Raw genomic sequence first — 24130 nt, 5'->3', positions numbered from 1 at the left:
TTCAGGGTGCATAGTATAAGTGCTTGTGAGATTACTGACAATTTTGTTTGAATTTATTATCTTATTTTGGTCAGGCTCATATTATGAAAGGGTGGTGGGGTAGCCCAGTGGTTAAAGCATTGGCCTGTCACGCCGAAGACCCGGGTTCGATTCCCCACATGGATACAAAATGTGAAGCCCATTTCTGGTGTCCACTGCCGTGATATTGCTGGAATATTGCTAAAAGCAGCATTAAACGGTACTTACTCACTCATATTATGAAAGCTAGAACAGTTTTTAGTTATTCTGATATTTGTGTCACTGACCATATTGAAAAGTGCTCTAAGGTGATGATGATGTAGGGGATCCAAAAACAACCACACTGTTTGTATATTCTTGTCAAATAATTTGTTTACTGACTTGACGAGGTGTTGTGTATACAGAAGTGAAAAAAAATCGTTGTTGGATTTCAAGATCAGATTAACATGTTGTTTTGACAAGAAAATACAATTAACCTTTTATTTTGGATCTTCCTCATGATTGTCTTCTGAAAACAACAGTGTCATCAAGGAAGACAGAAAGTAGTTCCGGCATAAAGTTTTTATTTCCCTTACTGAAATTATAAGTTTAAGTTATTCCACATGTGAGATATGAATTTATGTTTTGTGACAATGAAACCGTATTTCATCACAGAAGACATAATATAGCTGACATTACGCTGAATTTTCTCATTCATTTGGTAGATGGTCCTTTTCATACCTAAACAAAAAACAGTATTAAGATGTGCGATAAGATATTGCAGTATTATATGTATTATAAACTTACAATTAATGAGACATTGTTGAAATATCATGTATTATGCAAATGTAATATAAAATCAGTACTTTGCAGCAGAGTGACAGATTTTTGTGCAGGTGACATTGTGATATTCCAGAAAGTATTACAATACACAAAACGTACAAATTCAACAGAAGTCACAAGTTAGTGTTGCATTGTTGATTTTCTTTTTACAACTTTAACTAATTCAAACAGTTCGAACTTTCAACTAATAACATATGCAGGGTTCGAAATACCCCATGTATTAGTGTGCCATGGCACGGTAAATATTGAAATGGCATGGTTAAAAATGTTCTCAGTGCCCTTATGGCATGCCTAATTTTTTGAAAACATAACTCACCTTTAGTCATTTAATCCCCAAAACAATTATTTTTTTCCAAATTGGATAATTCCATACACATTTGAATGCTCAGAAACCCATTTCTTTATTTAACAATAAATTTCAAATGATCATCATCATTGTCATTTATTCTTAAAACATGTGGACACACTTCTGAAAGGCACACCTAAGATATTTTTCTGGTGCCCCAAGGCACAATTAGAAAAAAAAGGTATTTCTATCCCTGATATGTTATATTTGGAATTACACACTCAGCAAGGTATAGTTTCTAGTACTTTTGTTTTGCTGCATCTGGGAATCAAATCCAGAGTGGGTTAGATCATAGGTTATCATGGAGGAAGCTGTGGTGGCTGAGTGGGTTTGATCGCTGACATTGTGTGCTTTGTGTGACTGTGAGAGCATGGGACGAAATCCCAGATGGGACTCAACCCAACAAAATATGTACTTTACTGAGAAAGTATAATGCGAAATATAACATATGTTAGATTTGACTACCCCGGCACTTTCTAAATGTAACTAGTCTAATTGTGTACTGATAACACTGAACTTTACAACCTTAAATAAATAATATGATTTGGCAAGGCACATAGATTTCACAGGACCATATTACACATATAGTTGTCATAATTGCACAAGTATCTGAATCTACAAGATATTGTGGCTTTGCTTCTTGATAGAATCTGAGGAGTTTTCGTGGGTGGGTTTTCTTGATGGTTGTGTTGCCTGAGCAGGTTCAGAGTGTTTCAGTCTTGTCTTTAAGTTTATGCCAAATCAAATCATTTAAATCATGCAACATTTTAGCTGGAATATTGTCTTCTGATTAATCTGAAATCCTCTTCATGGTAAGCTTGAAGTTCACAGTCATGAGGTAAGAGCATTCATCTTGATCATGGAACTTCTCTCAACTCATCATCACCTTTGGCTAACAGTGCATGCCTTCAGAACCTCAGGACCTATCTGAACTGAGTCTTGAGGTCAGAGCATTCAGGCTGATCTGTAATGTGTGGTCACCTGACTGACTGACAGTAAACACAGGGGGAAGAACTTCCTTAAACTCCTCATCACCTTTGGCTAAAGGTGCATGCTTTCAGAACCTCAGGACCATCCTGTACTGAATCTTGAGGTCCGATCACTTATTCTGATGTGTAATGTGCCGTCACCTGACTGACTGACAGTAAACACAGGGAGAAGATCTTCCTTAAACTCCTCATCACCTTTGGCTAAAGTTGCATGCCTTGAGAACCTCAGGATCTTTCTGTACTGAGTCTTGAGGTCCGATCACATATTCTGATGTGTAATGTGTAGTCACCTGACTGATTGACAGTAAACACAGGGAGAAGAACTTCCTTAAACTCCTCATTACCTTTGGCTCAAGGTGCATGCCTTCAGAACCTCAGGATCTTTCTGAACTGAGTTTTGAGGTCAGAGCATTCATGCTGATCTGTAATGTGTGGCCACCTGGCTGCCTGACAGTAAACACAGGGAGAAGAACTTCCTTAAACTCCTCATTACCTTTGGCTAAAGGTGCATGCCTTCAGAACCTCAGGACCATCCTGTACTGAATCTTGAGGTCCGATCACTTATTCTGATGTGTAATGTGCCGTCACCTGACTGACTGACAGTAAATACAGGAAGAAGATCTTCCTTAAACTCCTTATCACCTTTGGCTCAAGGTGCCTGCCTTCAGGACCTCAGGACCTTTCTGAACTGAGTCTTGAGGTGAGAGCATTCATCCTGATCAGTAATGTGTGGCTTCCTGGCTGCCTAACACCAAACATGGAGAGAAGGGTCTCTCTAAACTCCTCATCACCTTTGGCTAAAGGTGCCTACCTTCAGGACCTCAGGGCCTTTCTGAACTGAATCTTGAGGTCAGAGCACTCATCCTGATGTGTAATATGTGGCCACCTGACTGTGAACAAGGGGAAAAGAGATTCATTGAACTTGACATTATACTTGACGATAGTCCATGACTTCAGGGCTTCGCAATATTTGAGTCTTGAACTCTGATCTCTAATGTGTTGCTATCTTCATCTGGATAAAAAGAAATACAGTTGTTCCTTTTCCATGTCTCCCTCATTTGCTTGGCCAAATAAGATAACCAAAATATTAACATGTGAATTAATTTCAATTAGCAAAACAATATATCTATTATGACACGATATCTTCGTAGAAATATTCCCTACTGATTGCTGATCTTCATGGTCAGTGTCATGGTCTCAGTTTTGAGGTCAAAGCACTCATGCTGATGTGTAATGTGTGGTCACCTGACTGATTGACAGTAAACACAGGGAGAAGATCTTCCTTAAACTCCTCATCACCTTTGGCTAAAGTTGCATGCCTTGAGAACCTCAGGATCTTTCTGTACTGAGTCTTGAGGTCCGATCACATATTCTGATGTGTAATGTGTAGTCACCTGACTGATTGACAGTAAACACAGGGAGAAGAACTTCCTTAAACTCCTCATTACCTTTGGCTCAAGGTGCATGCCTTCAGAACCTCAGGATCTTTCTGAACTGAGTTTTGAGGTCAGAGCATTCATGCTGATCTGTAATGTGTGGCCACCTGGCTGCCTGACAGTAAACACAGGGAGAAGAACTTCCTTAAACTCCTCATTACCTTTGGCTAAAGGTGCATGCCTTCAGAACCTCAGGACCTTTCTGAACTGAGTCTTGAGGTCAGAGCTTTGACGCTGATCTGTAATGTGTGGTCACCTGACTGATTGACAGTAAACACAGGGAGAAGAACTTCCTTAAACTCCTCATTACCTTTGGCTCAAGGTGCATGCCTTCAGAACCTCAGGACCTTTCTGAACTGAGTCTTGAGGTCAGAGCATTGACACTGATCTGTAATGTGTGGTCACCTGACTGATTGACAGTAAACACAGGGAGAAGAACTTCCTTAAACTCCTCATTACCTTTGGCTCAAGGTGCATGCCTTCAGAACCTCAGGACCTTTCTGAACTGAGTTTTGAGGTCGGAGCAATGACGCTGATCTGTAATGTGTGGTCACCTGACTGATTGACAGTAAACACAGGGAGAAGAACTTCCTTAAACTCCTCATTACCTTTGGCTAAAGGTGCATGCCTTCAGAACCTCAGGACCTTTCTGAACTGAGTCTTGAGGTCACAGCATTGACGCTGATCTGTAATGTGTGGTCACCTGACTGATTGACAGTAAACACAGGGAGAAGAACTTCCTTAAACTCCTCATTACCTTTGGCTAAAGGTGCATGCCTTCAGAACCTCAGGACCTTTCTGAACTGAGTCTTGAGGTCAGAGCATTGACGCTGATCTGTAATGTGTGGTCACCTGACTGATTGACAGTAAACACAGGGAGAAGAACTTCCTTACACTCCTCATCATCTTTGGCTCAAGGTGCATGCCTTCAGGACCTCAGGACCATTCTGAACTTAGTCTTAAGGTCAGAACATTGATGCTGATCTGTAATATGTTGTCACCTGACAGATTGACAGTAAACACAGGGGGAAGAACTTCCTTACACTCCTCATTACCTTTGGCTAAAGGTGCATGCCTTCAGAACCTCAGGACCTTTCTGAACTGAGTCTTGAGGTCAGAGCTTTGATCTGTGATCTGTAATGTGTGGTCACCTGACTGATTGACAGTAAACACAGGGAGAAGAACTTCCTTAAACTCCTCATTACCTTTGGCTCAAGGTGCATGCCTTCAGAACCTCAGGACCTTTCTGAACTGAGTCTTGAGGTCAGAGCATTGACACTGATCTGTAATGTGTGGTCACCTGACTGATTGACAGTAAACACAGGGAGAAGAACTTCCTTAAACTCCTCATTACCTTTGGCTCAAGGTGCATGCCTTCAGAACCTCAGGACCTTTCTGAACTGAGTTTTGAGGTCCTCAGGAATTTCACTGGTCTGAGTCTGATCTGTAATGTGTGGTGTACCTGACTGATTGACAGTAAACACAGGGAGAAGAACTTCCTTAAACTCCTCATTACCTTTGGCTAAAGGTGCATGCCTTCAGAACCTCAGGACCTTTCTGAACTGAGTCTTGAGGTCAGAGCATTGACGCTGATCTGTAATGTGTGGTCACCTGACTGATTGACAGTAAACACAGGAGAAGAACTTCCTTAAACTCCTCATTACCTTTGGCTAAAGGTGCATGCCTTCAGAACCTCAGGACCTTTCTGAACTGAGTCTTGAGGTCAGAGCATTGACGCTGATCTGTAATGTGTGGTCACCTGACTGATTGACAGTAAACACAGGGAGAAGAACTTCCTTAAACTCCTCATCACCTTTGGCTCAAGGTGCATGCCTTCAGGACCTCAGGACCTTTCTGAACTGAGTCTTGAGGTCAGAACATTGATGCTGATCTGTAATGTGTTGTCACCTGACTGATTGACAGTAAACACAGGGAGAAGAACTTCCTTAAACTCCTCATCACCTTTGGCTAAAGGTGCATGCCTTCAGGACCTCAGGACCTTTCTGAACTGAGTCTTGAGGTCAGAGCATTGACGCTGATCTGTAATGTGTGGTCACCTGACTGATTGACAGTAAACACAGGGAGAAGAACTTCCTTAAACTCCTCATTACCTTTGGCTAAAGGTGCATGCCTTCAGAACCTCAGGACCTTTCTGAACTGAGTCTTGAGGTCAGAGCATTGAATTGTAGCACTTCTGAGCTGATCTGTAATGTGTGGTCACCTGACTGATTGACAGTAAACACAGGGGGAAGAACTTCCTTACACTCCTCATCATCTTTGGCTCAAGGTGCATGCCTTCAGGACCTCAGGACCATTCTGAACTTAGTCTTAAGGTCAGAACATTGATGCTGATCTGTAATATGTTGTCACCTGACAGATTGACAGTAAACACAGGGGGAAGAACTTCCTTACACTCCTCATCACCTTTGGCTAAAGGTGCATGCCTTCAGAACCTCAGGACCTTTCTGAACTGAGTCTTGAGGTCAGAGCATTGACGCTGATCTGTAATGTGTGGTCACCTGACTGATTGACAGTAAACACAGGGAGAAGAACTTCCTTAAACTCCTCATCACCTTTGGCTCAAGGTGCATGCCTTCAGAACCTCAGGACCTTTCTGAACTGAGTCTTGAGGTCAGAGCATTGACGCTGATCTGTAATGTGTGGTCACCTGACTGATTGACAGTAAACACAGGGAGAAGAACTTCCTTAAACTCCTCATTACCTTTGGCTAAAGGTGCATGCCTTCAGAACCTCAGGACCTTTCTGAACTGAGTCTTGAGGTCAGAGCATTGATGCTGATCTGTAATGTGTGGTCACCTGACTGATTGACAGTAAACACAGGAGAAGAACTTCCTTAAACTCCTCATTACCTTTGGCTAAAGGTGCATGCCTTCAGAACCTCAGGACCTTTCTGAACTGAGTCTTGAGGTGAGAGCATTGATGCTGATCTGTAATGTGTGGTCACCTGACTGATTGACAGTAAACACAGGGAGAAGAACTTCCTTACACTCCTCATCATCTTTGGCTCAAGGTGCATGCCTTCAGGACCTCAGGACCTTTCTGAACTGAGTCTTGAGGTCAGAGCATTGATGCTGATCTGTAATGTGTAGTCACCTGACTGATTGACAGTAAACACAGGGAGAAGAACTTCCTTAAACTCCTCATCACCTTTGGCTCAAGGTGCATGCCTTCAGGACCTCAGGACCTTTCTGAACTGAATCTTGAGGTCAGAGCACTCATCCTGATGTGTAATATGTAGCCACCTGACTGTGAACAAGGGGAAAAGAGATTCATTGAACTTGACATTATACTTGACGATAGTCCATGACTTCAGGGCTTCGCAATTTTACTGAGTCTTGAGCTCTGATCTCTAATGTGTTGCTGTCTTCATCTGGATAAAAAGAAATACAGTTGTTCCTTTTCCATGTCTCCCTCATTTGCTTGGCCAAATAAGATAACCAAAATATTAACATGTGAATTAATTTCTATTAGCAAAACAATATATCTATTATGACAAAATATCTTCGTAGAAATATTCCCTACTGAATGTTGATCTTCATGGTCATTGTCATGGTCTCAGTTTTGAGGTCAAAGCACTCATGCTGATGTGTAATGTGTGGTCACCTGACTGATTGACAGTAAACACAGGGAGAAGAACTTCCTTAAACTCCTCATCACCTTTGGCTAAAGGTGCATGCCTTCAGAACCTCAGGATCTTTCTGTACTGAGTCTTGAGGTCCGATCACTTATTCTGATGTGTAATGTGTAGTCACCTGACTGATTGACAGTAAACACAGGGAGAAGAACTTCCTTAAACTCCTCATTACCTTTGGCTCAAGGTGCATGCCTTCAGGACCTCAGGACCTTTCTGAACTGAGTCTTGAGGTCAGAGCATTGATGCTGATCTGTAATGTGTGGTCACCTGACTGATTGACAGTAAACACAGGGAGAAGAACTTCCTTAAACTCCTCATCACCTTTGGCTCAAGGTGCATGCCTTCAGGACCTCAGGACCTTTCTGAACTGAGTCTTGAGGTGAGAGCATTGATGCTGATCTGTAATGTGTGGTCACCTGACTGATTGACAGTAAACACAGGGAGAAGAACTTCCTTAAACTCCTCATCACCTTTGGCTCAAGGTGCATGCCTTCAGAACCTCAGGACCTTTCTGAACTGAGTCTTGAGGTCAGAGCATTGATCTGTAATGTATGGCCACCTGGCTGACTGACAGTAAACACAGGAGAGAAGAACTCTCTTAAACTCCTCATCACCTTTGGCTAAAGGTGCATGCCTTCAGAACCTCAGGACCATCCTGTACTGAATCTTGAGGTCCGATCACTCATCCTGATGTGTAATATGTGGCCACCTGACTGTGAACAAGGGGAAAAGAGATTCATTGAACTTGACATTATGCTTGACGATAGTCCATGACTTCAGGGCTTTGCAATATTGAGTCTTGAACTCTGATCTCTAATGTGTTGCTGTCTTCATCTGGATAAAAAGAAATACAGTTGTTCCTTTTCCATGTCTCCCTCATTTGCTTGGCCAAATAAGATAACCAAAATATTAACATGTGAATTAATTTCAATTAGCAAAACAATATATCTATTATGACACGATATCTTCGTAGAAATATTCCCTACTGAATGTTGATCTTCATGGTCAGTGTCATGGTCTCAGTTTTGAGGTCAAAGCACTCATGCTGATCTGTAATGTGTGGTCACCTGACTGATTGACAGTAAACACAGGAAGAAGATCTTCCTTAAACTCCTCATCACCTTTGGCTCAAGGTGCATGCCTTCAGGACCTCAGGACCTTTCTGAACTGAGTCTTGAGGTCAGAGCATTGATGCTGATCTGTAATGTGTGGTCACCTGACTGATTGACTAAACACAGGGAGAAGAACTTCCTTACTCCTCATCACCTTTGGCTCAAGGTGCATGCTTGAGGACCTTTCTGAACTGAGTCTTGAGGTCAGAGCATTGATGCTGATCTGTAATGTGTGGTCACCTGACTGATTGACAGTAAACACAGGGAGAAGAACTTCCTTAAACTCCTCATCACCTTTGGCTCAAGGTGCATGCCTTCAGGACCTCAGGACCTTTCTGAACTGAGTCTTGAGGTCAGAGCATTGATGCTGATCTGTAATGTGTGGTCACCTGACTGATTGACAGTAAACACAGGGAGAAGAACTTCCTTAAACTCCTCATCACCTTTGGCTCAAGGTGCATGCCTTCAGGACCTCAGGACCTTTCTGAACTGAGTCTTGAGGTCAGAGCATTGATGCTGATCTGTAATGTGTGGTCACCTGACTGATTGACAGTAAACACAGGGAGAAGAACTTCCTTAAACTCCTCATCACCTTTGGCTAAAGGTGCATGCCTTCAGGACCTCAGGACCTTTCTGAACTGAGTCTTGAGGTCAGAGCATTGATGCTGATCTGTAATGTGTGGTCACCTGACTGATTGACAGTAAACACAGGAGAAGAACTTCCTTAAACTCCTCATCACCTTTGGCTAAAGTTGCATGCCTTCAGGACCTCAGGACCTTTCTGAACTGAGTCTTGAGGTCAGAGCATTGATGCTGATCTGTAATGTGTGGTCACCTGACTGATTGACAGTAAACACAGGGAGAAGAACTTCCTTAAACTCCTCATCACCTTTGGCTCAAGGTGCATGCCTTCAGAACCTCAGGACCTTTCTGAACTGAATCTTGAGGTCAGAGCATTCTTCATGGTCAAGGTGTCATGGGTCTAAGTTTGATCTGTAATGTGCGGTGGTCACCTGACTGACTGACAGTAAACACAGGGAGAAGAACTTCCTTAACTCCTCATCACCTTTGGCTCAAGGTGCATGCCTTCAGAACCTCAGGACCTTTCTGAACTGAGTCTTGAGGTCAGAGCACTTGATTCTGATCTGTAATGTGTGGTCACCTGACTGATTGACAGTAAACACAGGGAGAAGAACTTCCTTAAACTCCTCATCACCTTTGGCTCAAGGTGCATGCCTTCAGGACCTCAGGACCTTTCTGAACTGAGTCTTGAGGTCAGAGCATTGATGCTGATGTGTAATGTGTGGTCACCTGACTGATTGACAGTAAACACAGGGAGAAGAACTTCCTTAAACTCCTCATCACCTTTGGCTCAAGGTGCATGCCTTCAGGACCTCAGGACCTTTCTGAACTGAGTCTTGAGGTCAGAGCATTGATGCTGATCTGTAATGTGTGGTCACCTGACTGATTGACAGTAAACACAGGGAGAAGAACTTCCTTAAACTCCTCATCACCTTTGGCTCAAGGTGCATGCCTTCAGAACCTCAGGACCTTTCTGAACTGAGTCTTGAGGTCAGAGCATTGATGCTGATCTGTAATGTGTGGTCACCTGACTGATTGACAGTAAACACAGGGAGAAGAACTTCCTTAAACTCCTCATCACCTTTGGCTCAAGGTGCATGCCTTCAGGACCTCAGGACCTTTCTGAACTGAGTCTTGAGGTCAGAGCATTGATGCTGATCTGTAATGTGTGGTCACCTGACTGATTGACAGTAAACACAGGGAGAAGAACTTCCTTTAAACTCCTCATCACCTTTGGCTCAAGGTGCATGCCTTCAGAACCTCAGGATCTTTCTGAACTGAGTCTTGAGGTCAGAGCATTGATGCTGATCTGTAATGTGTGGTCACCTGACTGATTGACAGTAAACACAGGGAGAAGAACTTCCTTAAACTCCTCATCACCTTTGGCTCAAGGTGCATGCCTTCAGGACCTCAGGACCTTTCTGAACTGAGTCTTGAGGTCAGAGCATTGATGCTGATCTGTAATGTGTGGTCACCTGACTGATTGACAGTAAACACAGGGAGAAGAACTTCCTTAAACTCCTCATCACCTTTGGCTCAAGGTGCATGCCTTCAGGACCTCAGGACCATCCTGTACTGAATCTTGAGGTCCGATCACTTATTCTGATGTGTAATGTGTGGTCACCTGACTGATTGACAGTAAACACAGGAAGAAGAACTTCCTTAAACTCCTCATCACCTTTGGCTCAAGGTGCATGCCTTCAGGACCTCAGGGCCTTTCTGAACTGAATCTTGAGGTCAGAGCACTCATCCTGATGTGTAATATGTGGCCACCTGACTGTGAACAAGGGGAAAAGAGATTCATTGAACTTGACATTATACTTGACGATAGTCCATGACTTCAGGGCTTCGCAATTTTACTGAGTCTTGCGCTCTGATCTCTAATGTGTTGCTGTCTTCATCTGGATAAAAAGAAATACAGTTGTTCCTTTTCCATGTCTCCCTCATTTGCTTGGCCAAATAAGATAACCAAAATATTAACATGTGAATTAATTTCAATTAGCAAAACAATATATCTATTATGACACGATATCTTCGTAGAAATATTCCCTACTGAATGTTGATCTTCATGGTCAGTGTCATGGTCTCAGTTTTGAGGTCAAAGCACTCATGCTGATCTGTAATGTGTGGTCACCTGACTGATTGACAGTAAACACAGGAAGAAGATCTTCCTTAAACTCCTCATCACCTTTGGCTCAAGGTGCATGCCTTCAGGACCTCAGGACCTTTCTGAACTGAGTCTTGAGGTCAGAGCATTGATGCTGATGTGTAATGTGTGGTCACCTGACTGATTGACAGTAAACACAGGGAGAAGAACTTCCTTAAACTCCTCATCACCTTTGGCTCAAGGTGCATGCCTTCAGGACCTCAGGACCTTTCTGAACTGAGTCTTGAGGTCAGAGCATTCATGCTGATCTGTAATGTGTGGTCACCTGACTGATTGACAGTAAACACAGGGAGAAGAACTTCCTTAAACTCCTCATCACCTTTGGCTCAAAGGTGCATTCAGAAACTCAGGACCTCAGAACTGAGTCTTGAGGGTGAGAGCACTGAACTGAATCTTGAGGACAGTCACAGGAGCATCTTCCTTAAACTCCTCATCACCTTTGGCTCAAAGGTGCATGGACCTCAGGACCTGAACTGAGTTTTGAGGTGAGAGCATTCATCCTGACAATGTGTGGGCTTCCTGGCTGCCTAACAAACATGGAGAGAAAAACTCCTCATCACCTTTGGCTCAAAGGTGCATTCAGGACCTCAGACATTCTACTTCTTGAGGTCAGAGCACTCATCCTGATGTGTAATATGTCCATGACTGTCAGGGGAAAAGAGATTTGAACTTGACATTATTTTGGCTAGAGTCTTGAGAGTCTTGAACTGATCTCTAATGTGTTGCTGTCTTCATCTGGATAAAAAGAAATACAGTTGTTCCTTTTCCATGTCTCCCTCATTTGCTTGGCCAAATAAGATAACCAAAATATTAACATGTGAATTAATTTCAATTAGCAAAACAATATATCTATTATGACCACGATATCTTCGTAGAAATATTCCCTACTGATTGCGATCTTAATGGGTCAGTGTCATGGTCTCAGTTTTGAGGTCAGAGCACTCATGCTGATCTGTAATGTGTGGTCACCTGACTGATTGACAGTAAACACAGGGAGAAGAACTTCCTTAAACTCCTCATCACCTTTGGCTCAAGGTGCATGCCTTCAGGACCTCAGGACCTTTCTGAACTGAGTCTTGAGGTCAGAGCATTGATGCTGATCTGTAATGTGTGGTCACCTGACTGATTGACAGTAAACACAGGGAGAAGAACTTCCTTAAACTCCTCATCACCTTTGGCTCAAGGTGCATGCCTTCAGGACCTCAGGACCTTTCTGAACTGAGTCTTGAGGTCAGAGCATTCAGGCTGATCTGTAATGTGTGGTCACCTGACTGATTGACAGTAAACACAGGGAGAAGAACTTCCTTAAACTCCTCATCACCTTTGGCTCAAAGGTGCATGCCTTCAGAACCTCAGGACCTTCCTGTACTGAATCTTGAGGTCCGATCACTTATTCTGATCTGTAATGTGTGGTCACCTGACTGATTGACAGTAAACACAGGGAAGAAGAACTTCCTTAAACTCCTCATCACCTTTGGCTCAAGGTGCATGCCTTCAGGACCTCAGGACCTTCCTGAACTGAAGTCTTGAGGTCAGATCATTGATCCTGATCAGTAATGTGTGGCCATCCTGGCTGACTGACACACCAAACACAGGAGAGAAGAACTTCCTTAAACTCCTCATCACCTTTGGCTAAAGGTGCATGCCTTCAGGACCTCAGGGCCTTTCTGAACTGAATCTTGAGGTCAGAGCACTCATCCTGATGTGTAATATGTGGCCACCTGACTGTGAACAAGGGGAAAAGAGATTCATTGAACTTGACATTATACTTGACGATAGTCCATGACTTCAGGGCTTTGCAATATTGAGTCTTGAGCTCTGATCTCTAATGTGTTGCTATCTTCATCTGGATAAAAAGAAATACAGTTGTTCCTTTTCCATGTCTCCCTCATTTGCTTGGCCAAATAAGATAACCAAAATATTAACATGTGAATTAATTTCTATTAGCAAAACAATATATCTATTATGACACGATATCTTCGTAGAAATATTCCCTACTGAATGCTGATCTTCATGGTCAGTGTCATGGTCTCAGTTTTGAGGTCAAAGCACTCATGCTGATGTGTAATGTGTGGTCACCTGACTGATTGACAGTAAACACAGGGAGAAGATCTTCCTTAAACTCCTCATCACCTTTGGCTAAAGGTGCATGCCTTCAGAACCTCAGGACCTTTCTGAACTGAGTCTTGAGGTCAGAGCATTGATGCTGATCTGTAATGTGTGGTCACCTGACTGATTGACAGTAAACACAGGAGAAGAACTTCCTTAAACTCCTCATCACCTTTGGCTAAAGTGCATGCCTTCAGAACCTCAGGACCTTTCTGAACTGAGTCTTGAGGTCAGAGCATTCATGCTGATCTGTAATGTGTGGTCACCTGACTGATTGACAGTAAACACAGGGAGAAGAACTTCCTTAAACTCCTCATCACCTTTGGCTAAAGGTGCATGCCTTCAGAACCTCAGGATCTTTCTGTACTGAGTCTTGAGGTCCGATCACATATTCTGATGTGTAATGTGTAGTCACCTGACTGATTGACAGTAAACACAGGGAGAAGAACTTCCTTAAACTCCTCATTACCTTTGGCTCAAGGTGCATGCCTTCAGAACCTCAGGACCTTTCTGAACTGAGTCTTGAGGTCAGAGCATTGACGCTGATCTGTAATGTGTGGTCACCTGACTGATTGACAGTAAACACAGGGAGAAGAACTTCCTTAAACTCCTCATTACCTTTGGCTCAAGGTGCATGCCTTCAGAACCTCAGGACCTTTCTGAACTGAGTCTTGAGGTCAGAGCATTGATGCTGATCTGTAATGTGTGGTCACCTGACTGATTGACAGTAAACACAGGGAGAAGAACTTCCTTAAACTCCTCATTACCTTTGGCTCAAGGTGCATGCCTTCAGAACCTCAGGACCTTTCTGAACTGAGTCTTGAGGTCAGAGCATTCATGCTGATCTGTAATGTGTGGTCACCTGACTGATTGACAGTAAACACAGGGAGAAGATCTTCCTTAAACTCCTCATCACCTTTGGCTCAAGGTGCATGCCTTCAGGACCTTTCTGAACTGAGTCTTGAGGTCAGAGCATTGACGCTGATCTGTAATGTGTGGTCACCTGACTGATTGACAGTAAACACAGGGAGAAGAACTTCCTTAAACTCCTCATCTCCTTTGGCTAAAGGTGCATGCCTTCAGAACCTCAGGACCTTTCTGAACTGAGTCTTGAGGTCAGAGCATTGATGCTGATGTGTAATGTGTGGTCACCTGACTGATTGACAGTAAACACAGGGAGAAGAACTTCCTTAAACTCCTCATTACCTTTGGCTCAAGGTGCATGCCTTCAGAACCTCAGGACCTTTCTGAACCGAGTCTTGAGGTGAGAGCATTCATCCTGATCAGTAATGTGTGTCTTCCTGGCTGCCTAACACCAAACATGGAGAGAAGAGTCTCTCTAAACTCCTCATCACCTTTGGCTAAAGGTGCATGCCTTCTGGACCTCAGGACCTTTCTGAACTGAGTCTTGAGGTCAGAGCATTGATGCTGATCTGTAATGTGTGGTCACCTGACTGATTGACAGTAAACACAGGGAGAAGAACTTCCTTAAACTCCTCATCACCTTTGGCTCAAGGTGCATGCCTTCAGAACCTCAGGACCTTTCTGAACTGAGTCTTGAGGTCAGAGCATTGATGCTGATCTGTAATGTGTGGTCACCTGACTGATTGACAGTAAACACAGGGAGAAGAACTTCCTTAAACTCCTCATCACCTTTGGCCAAAGGTGCATGCCTTCAGGACCTCAGGACCTTTCTGAACTGAGTCTTGAGGTCAGAGCATTGATGCTGATCTGTAATGTGTGGTCACCTGACTGATTGACAGTAAACACAGGGAGAAGAACTTCCTTAAACTCCTCATCACCTTTGGCTCAAGGTGCATGCCTTCAGAACCTCAGGACCTTTCTGAACTGAGTCTTGAGGTCAGAGCATTGATGCTGATCTGTAATGTGTGGTCACCTGACTGATTGACAGTAAACACAGGAGAAGAACTTCCTTAAACTCCTCATTACCTTTGGCTCAAGGTGCATGCCTTCAGAACCTCAGGACCTTTCTGAACTGAGTCTTGAGGTCAGAGCATTGACGCTGATCTGTAATGTGTGGTCACCTGACTGATTGACAGTAAACACAGGGAGAAGAACTTCCTTAAACTCCTCATTACCTTTGGCTCAAGGTGCATGCCTTCAGAACCTCAGGACCTTTCTGAACTGAGTCTTAAGGTCAGAACATTGATGCTGATCTGTAATATGTTGTCACCTGACTGATTGACAGTAAACACAGGGAGAAGAGCTTCCTTAAACTCCTCTTCACTTTTGGCTCAAGGTGCATGCCTTCAGAACCTCAGGACCTTTCTGAACTGAGTCTTGAGGTGAGAGCATTGACGCTGATCTGTTATGTGTGGCCACCTGGCCGCCTGACAGTAAACACAGGGAGAAGAGCCTCCTTAAACTCCTCATCACCTTTGGCTAAAGGTGCATGCCTTCAGAACCTCAGGACCATCCTGTACTGAGTCTTGAGGTCCCTACTGAATGTTGATCTTCATGATCACTTTTTCTGATGTGTAATGTGTGGTCACCTGACTGATTGACAGTAAACACAGGAAGAAGATCTTCCTTAAAGTCCTCAGCTCCTTTGGCTCAAGGTGCATGCCTTCAGGACCTCAGGACCTTTTTGAACTGAGTCTTGAGGTTAGAGCATTCATCCTGATCATTAATGTGTGGTCACCTGGCTGCCTTGACACCAAACATGGAAGAAGATCTCTCTAAACTCCTCATCACCTTTGGCTAAAGGTGCCTACCTTCAGGACCTCAGGGCCTTTCTGAACTGAATCTTGAGGTCAGAGCACTCATCCTGATGTGTAATATGTGGCCACCTGACTGTGAACAAGGGGAAAAGAGATTCATTGAACTTGACATTATACTTGACGATAGTCCATGACTTCAGGGCTTCACAATGTTGAGTCTTGAACTCTCTGATCTCTAATGTGTTGCTATCTTCATCTGGATAAAAGAAATACAGTTGTTCCTTTTCCATGTCTCCCTCATTTGCTTGGCCAAATAAGATAACCAAAATATTAACATGTGAATTAATTTCAATTAGCAAAACAATATATCTATTATGACACGATATCTTCGTAGAAATATTCCCTACTGAATGTTGATCTTCATGGTCAGTGTCATGGTCTCAGTTTTGAGGTCAAAGCACTCATGCTGATGTGTAATGTGTGGTCACCTGACTGATTGACAGTAAACACAGGAGAAGAACTTCCTTAAACTCCTCATCACCTTTGGCTAAAGGTGCATGTCTTCAGAACTGCGTGACTTTCCTGTCCTGAATCTTGAGGTCCGATCTCTCATTCTTATCTGTAATTTGTGGTCACCTGACTGACAGTAAATACAGGGAGAACAACTTCCTTAAACTCCTCATCACCTTTAACTAAAGGTGCATGCCTTCAGGACCTCAGGACCTTTCTGAACTGAATCTTGAGGTCAGAGCACTTATTCTGATGTTTAATATGTGGCCAACTGACTGAACAAGGGGATAAGAGATTCATTGAACTTGACATTATACTTGACAATAGTCCATGTCTTCAGGGCTTCGCAATTTTACTGAGTCTTGAGCTCTGATCTCTAATGTGTTGCTATCTTCATCTTGAATTATAGAAATACAGATGTTCTCTTACCATGACCCTCTCATTTGTTTGGCCAAATAAGATGACCAAAATGACCTTAAGATTAACATGTGAATTAATTTCTATATGCAAAACTATATGACACATTTTTTCCGTAGAAATATTCCCTACTGATTGCTGGTCTTCATGGTCTGCGTGATGTTCTCAATTTGGAGGTCAATGCAATCATTCTGGTTTGTAATGAGTGCCTGCCTAGCACCAAATATGGAGAGAAGAGCCTCTCTAAACTCCTCATAACCTTTAGCTATAGGTGCATGCCTTCAGGTCCTCATGACCTTGTACTGAATGTTGTGGTCCGAGCACTTATTCTTATCTGGAATGTGTGGCCACCTGGCTGCCTGACAGTAAACACAGGGAGGAGAACTTCCTTAAACGTCTCATCACCCTTGGCTAAAGGTGCCTACCTTCAGGACCTCAGGACCTTTCTGTACTGAATCTTGAGGTCAGAGCACTCATCCTGATGTGTAATACCACCTGACAGTGAACAAGGGGAAAAGAGATTCATTGAATTTGACATTATACTTGACAATAGTCCATTTCTTCAGGGCTTCGCAATATTGAGTCTTGAGCTCTGATCTCTAATGTGTTGCTATGTTCATCTTGAAGTATAGAAATACAGTTGTTCTCTTTCCATGTCTCCCCATTTGCTTGGCCAAATAAGTTGCCAAAAATGATATTAACATATGAATTAATTTCTATATGCAAAGCAATATGTGTATTATGACATAATACCTTCGTAGAAATATTCCCTACTGATTGCTGGTCTTCATGGTCAGCAGGGGGCGGTGGTGTAGCCTAGTGGTTAAAGCGTTCGCTCCTCACACCAAAGACTTAACTGACTTTAATTGATGGGATAAATATGTTTTTTTCCACTTCCATCCTTTCTATAGATATATGGCCTTTGAAATGGACAAAAATAATATTCATGTAAGTCCTTATGAATGTTTTTCTTTCTTTTTTTTCAGCAAGTTTCCTGGGGTAATCCAGGGTTTTCCATGAGGTTCTTTATACCAAGGTCATTTTCTAACACTGTCTGGATAATGTCTTTTAGTGGCATTTAGAAGTTGTATATAGATGTCCAAGATATTTTTATTGATTTAACTTCTTTTTTATTTCCCTCACAACATTTCGGGACCATTACAGGTCCCTTCATCAGATTTACCTGGATTTACTTGGGCGTTCACCTGATGAAGGGATCTGTAATGGTCCCGAAACGCTGTGAGGGAAATAAAAAAGAAGTTAAATCCATAAAAAAATATCTTGGACTGTCTGGATATGTCTCTTGCCACTTCCTCTTCTCTTTCCGGAAGGTAGTTTTGGGGCAGTCCATCTGACCTCATGCCCATCTTTATAGCAGGTGATGCATTTGTGGGCAAAGATGCACGGTTCTCTTTTGTAACCCCTATCATTGAAGTTGTTGCAAACTTCATCTCCTTCAATGATATTACGTGGACCATGAGAGTCATGATTTCAGGGATAGGGGTGGAAGATGTTTTCCTTTCCTTCTTGCTGGTCAAAACCAGAATTCTGACGTGTGCGTGAGACTGTATCGAAGCGGGTCCAGTCGATGATGATGCCTTTGCCTACAAAAGATGCTGCCCTGGTTGCAAACATGCAGTAGTATTCATAGAACAGTGATCCACCATACTGCAATGCCATATCCACAAGTAACCACTCATATTTGTCCATCTCATCTCTGCAGTGCGGGATCGCCTAACTAAACACTGATTTGTACATGCCAAAGGCTTTGATGAATTCCCCAAGTTAACAGGGTGCGTCAGTCTTGCGTGCTCCTTCATGGTTATTTGCTCACCTTGGGTAGCCTAGTTTAAAGAAAAGACTTCAGACATGTCTGTCCCATTTCTGGTGTCCCCAGATTCTGGAATATTGCTAAAAGCGGCGAAAACTCAATAGCAGTTTCGCCAAAAACTGAAGACCCGATTTCCTGCCCTCTATTATATCTTTCCTGTATTAAAAACCAAACGTCAGTCTTCACTAGGTCTATATGGTATCTTTCCTGAACTTCACTGTCTATTTGGGGAAGGGAGTCTGAAGCTAAGGTTTTGAGAGCATGCATATTCTTTCAGGTGTACTATCAACTGCAGTGTGTATCAGTGTGTGTAGATCATGTCCAGTGATATCAGGAGAATTATTATGGGAACTCTGAGCTTGTTTGGTCTCCATGTCCTCCACCTTCCGTGATTCTTGGCATTCTGCAAGAATGTAGTTGAGGGTCGGTTCCGGCTTCTCTTCTCAGAAGTTGGACAGGTGGCGGAATTTCTTCTCGTTCCTCTGTCTGTTTCCTGCTCAGCTTGAATGATCATAGCAGACAGCTGGCAGCAACTTGATGACTGCAGGGAGTGTCAGTTGGCTGGTCTTTGGTGTTCAACAAGTACATTTGTAGCAACTTTCAGCTCGCACTCGACTTCACTTGTATGAGACGCCTTGGCACTGATTCCATCTTGCATGCTCTATGCAAATGAAAAGTCTTCATAAAGTTTATTGATCCATTCCAAAGACTTTGCATACATTTTCACATATTTAGTAACACAATATCACAGTCATAAACATGTATACACTGTCAAACTCAGTTAAATATTCTCGGGTATAAGTGACGAAAAAAGCACCTACAGTATCACACTTGTCACAATTCGAGCACACCTGCTGACAGCATGGACGGGCTAAGGGATGTAACTCTGTCAATACTAGATACCACTAAACAATTAAGCTATTAAAACAACTACAGTAACAACGTTTGAAACAGTTTCTGTGCTAAATTATCCGGTACGAGTACACCCATGCCCGTCAGCTACCTTTTCAAAACTTGGGATGACCAGTTGTTGAGTCGATCTCTGACCCACCTGTCATTGTTTGCAGCAGCAGTTGAACGATTAGACTGTAAATTTCTCTGGCGCATGCGGGGCAAACCATGTTCTTTCGTGAAAGACTGTCAGGATTTGTAACAAAAATGTTTACATGCCTGGGCCCCGTTTCACAAAGCTCTCGTAAGCCTAAGATCTCGTAACTTTTCTCGTAGCATTCGTACCTCCTATACTGTAACATAGGGAGTACAAATGCTACGAGAAAAGTTACGAGATCTTAGGCTTACGAGAGCTTAGTGAAACGGGGCCCTGAAGACTGATCGGCATTGCAAATACACAGAATCTGGAATGCATTGTGGCAAAGTACTGTGGGTAGGATTGTCCGATAAAATCAATGTACATGTATAATGTGGATTTATATATATAAATAGTAGTGCTTTGTTATGCAAAAGCAATAATATATATATTCAAAAGGAACCTGTGTTATGAATTACAGTAACAAGCACAAGGTTGTTTCACTGTATTGGGGTATGGTGGCATCAAAGACCATGGTAAATGAAAATATAAACAAACAATAGTCAGCCAAGCATTGTATTAGCATGTTATACGAATGTTTTAAGTGGAATTGCCTAGATATGGTGGTAGGAAATGTCCTTGTTGCATAAACTCATAAAAAAAGTTCTGTATAATTATTAAATAAAATCTGATGATCCTTATCAAAAGTTAAGTAGTGTATAATATCTCAGTGAAATAGAATGAAATGTCTGTTCTTTCTCCTTTAATCCAACATGTCTGCCGAAGTGTTTCCATTTGGTATTAATGATTATACATGTATGTTCATAGACCTGAACAGTCTATATGATTAAAATGCTGCTGTTTTAAGATCCTGGGCCTAGATTTTCGAAGCTCTCTTAGCGCTAAGATAGTCGTAAGTTCCATACATTAACATTGACTTACAACTATCTTAGCGCTAAGAGAGCTTCGAAAATCTAGGCCCTGGTGAAAGAATGAAAGATAAATTTCTGTCTTCAATCTTGAAATATTGTTTGATTTTGTAACATTTTATTCTGATTGTATTTGCATTCATCCAATGTCCCATTATTATTTCATTTAATGTTTTACCTGTCAACGACATACCTGTTCATGTATGCGGTAAAAAGAAGAGACTGAGAAGTGACCTGGTAGTGGTCAAGGTGTTTAATCCTCATGGCTAAGGTCCTAGTTAATAATAATAATGTGTGAAGCTGTCCTTGTTGCTGAAATAAAAAATATTCTTCTGGAGATATCCACCCTTGTAAAAGCTTGTCTTGCCATTTTGGTACACACCATGCCACGAAAACTATGTGATATTCACCATGGTAACACTACAGACTTAAATATTGTTGTGTTAGTCTGTTTACATTTGTTGTTGATTGATCAATAAATGTGAAGAACTTGTTGGTTTGCGTTTTCTCTCTTTTCTCCTCCACATCTATTCAATCATTCTCAGTGTGGAGGTGGCACAGTAGCTTGTATGGAAGGAACTGTTGGAATTGGGTTTGAATCCCATATACTCTGTCATTAGGATCTTTTGGTTTATCATCCTCTCATCAAGCTGACACACTGTGATATAACTGAAATACTATTCGAACTAGCGGGGCGGTGGGGTAGCCTAGTGGTTAAAGCGTTCGCTCATCACGCCGAAGACCTGGGTTCGATTCCCCACATGGGTGCAATGTGTGAAGCCCATTTCTGGTGTCACCCGCCGTGATATTGCTGGAATATTGCTAAAAGCGGCATAAAACTAAACTCACTTACTCACTATTCGAACTGGCAATAAACCCATCTCACTCACTAACTCCTGTGTGACCTTGTACTTGGAGGGCAGTGGGGTAGCCTAGTGGTTAAAGCATTCGCTCGTCACACCGAAGGCCCGGGTTCCATTCCCCACATGGGTACAATGTGTGAAGCCCATTTCTGGTGTCTCCTGCCGTGATTATTGCTGGAATATTGCTAAAAATGGCGTAAAACCATACTCACTCATTCACTCACTGTCAAAACAGTCAACAAAAGGGTATGTTGACCTACATTGATGGTTCAGTGTGGCAGTATTCATGAACTGTCTTCCACAGCAATGCCAAAGTGGAAAACTTCTCAGACCTTCATCACTATGAGTTTTCTTCCAAATAAAACTGGGGCGGTGGGGTAGCCTGAAGGTTGAAGTGTTTGCTTGTCACGCCGAAGACCCGGGTTCGATTCCCCACATGGGTACAATGTGTGAAGCCCATTTCTGGTGTCCCCCGCCGTGATATTGCTGGAATATTGCTAAAAGTGGCGTAAAACCATACTCACTCACTCACTCCAAATGAAACTGAAGACCTCCGATATGACTGGAATATTGTTCAGAGCAGTGTTTTATCAAGCCCACTCACCCTACAACAGTGTGTCACATATGAACTGAGCTGCATGTGGCATGCCTAACATTTGTATTACATTGTATATACTACTCAAAAGACATTAAAGAGCACCCATTGTTTGACTGCAGTTATTTGAAAAACACACTTGCTCTTTACCTGCTTGTAAGTAATATATTCAGTTAGCACATTTTAATTAGGATTTTCAATCAGAATGGGAACAACAGTCTACTACAGCAAACGTCCAACCACTTGATATGTATCATCTAAAGGTTGCGTGTTTGAAAAAAAGGGTTTACAGTTTGTCAACTGTGAAAAAAGTGTAGAAAAAATATGTTCTGAAAAGCACTTATTTATTCATAATTTGACAAATGTTTTCATTGCAATATACAAATGTGCACACAATAAATTTAACTCCCAACAGCTTATGACAAGAGACGAAAGCGTTCACAGCAGGGCATTAGTAACAAATATCGTGATGTGTATTAAATGCAAGACAATAGGTTTCACTACAAGGTCTTAATTAAAGGAAATGAAACCTCACCTTGTGCAATTAAAATAACTTCATTGCACCAGACAAAAACAGGTTGCACCAGTATGATATCATATATGATGCACCTTGGATGTTGATATTTTAGAACAAGCAAACTTATTCTGGGTCTGATATTTTACTTCAGAAAATTTTATGACATGAACAGAAACAGTAATTCAGTCACTGTCTGTATAATCCGTTTGGGTTCAAACCTAGTGAAATGTGAAAATAGCACAATATTACATGATGGTTTCTTATTTCGATCGCTTTTTCATATCCTGTTGGTTTTCAGGACCATGTGTCTTATTTATATTTTGTGCACTTATCCGTATTTCGAGATATTTAATCATTCATCGTTCTCATTTGAACCCAAACAGACTGTAGTCATCAGAGTCACTGGTCCAAGCCAGTTCCTCATTCTATTTGCCAGTTGAAATCTGTGTACTATGAACAGTAAAATATTAACATGCACTGGTTGCAATTGTATGTAAATATCAGGTTTAACCAGTGTATGTTAAAAATGCTTGAATTGACCCCTGATTGGTAATGACGAGATGAAGCTTTAACTAGAAGACAGTGGGGTTTACTACAAAACAATGGGTAAACAAGACAATAGGTAATGAGAAGGCAATAGGTATTGAGAAGGCAATAGGTTTACCTTCAAGACAATAGGTAATGAGAAGGCAATAGGTTTACCTTCAAGACAATAGGTAATGAGATGGCAATAGGTTTACCTTCAAGACAATAGGTTTACCTTCAAGACAATGGGTTTACCTTCAAGACAATAGGTATTGAGATGGCAATAGGTTTACCTTCAAGACAATAGGTATTGAGAAGGCAATAGGTTTACCTTCAAGACAATAGGTAATGAGATGGCAATAGGTTTACCTTCAAGGCAATAGGTAATGAGACGACAATAGGTTTACCTTCAAGACAATAGGTAATGAGAAGACAATAGGTTTACCTTCAAGACAATAGGTAATGAGATGGCAATAGGTTTACCTTCAAGGCAATAGGTAATGAGAAGACAATAGGTTTACCGTCAAGACAATAGGTTTACCTTCAAGACAATGGGTTTACCTTCAAGACAATAGGGTATCATGAGACAAAAAGTAATGAGCAGAACACAGGTGTAGACAATATTAATAACACTGCATGACAAGATATAGAGGATATTATATGAGTGCCCATGTCATACTAATTTTACAACACGAGTGCCTAATGTTGGTATTTCCCGAGTGAGAGCGAGGGATATACTGATATTTTAGGCACCCAATAAACCATAACCTACTTTCAAACATAGGTTTGCTACCCGCCATCACTGCATGTCTAATGCAACGTCACAGAAGAAATGTGATGTCATAGCATTGTTCATGACGTCACATCACCATGACAAAGTGATATTTTGCCCTAGGGCATCGTATGAAACATATTAACCCCGATATTTTCGCCCTCGTTGGTAATAAACTCAGATAGTTCAGCATGAAGAATCATTTTTTTCACCTGCCAGCCAAACTC

At 42.1% G+C, this 24130-nt stretch overlaps 1 protein-coding gene and 1 long non-coding RNA gene across 5 annotated transcripts in view; both read left to right on the top strand.

The window, feature by feature from the left end:
* The window catches only part of LOC124278659 (hsc70-interacting protein-like), a 73067-nt gene that overhangs the window by 19426 nt on the left and 29511 nt on the right, over positions 1–24130 (top strand). The window lies entirely within an intron of this gene.
* On the top strand, positions 9251–16714 carry LOC124278919. The gene is made up of 2 exons (XR_006899252.1): positions 9251–9325; positions 16662–16714. It is a non-coding gene; the product is annotated as an uncharacterized LOC124278919 (long non-coding RNA).

This window comes from Haliotis rubra, unplaced genomic scaffold, assembly GCF_003918875.1.
Source record: "Haliotis rubra isolate DU_JTF1 unplaced genomic scaffold, ASM391887v1 Scf1, whole genome shotgun sequence".
Lineage (NCBI taxonomy): Eukaryota > Metazoa > Mollusca > Gastropoda > Lepetellida > Haliotidae > Haliotis > Haliotis rubra.
This window is presented reverse-complemented; position numbering and strand designations above follow the sequence as displayed.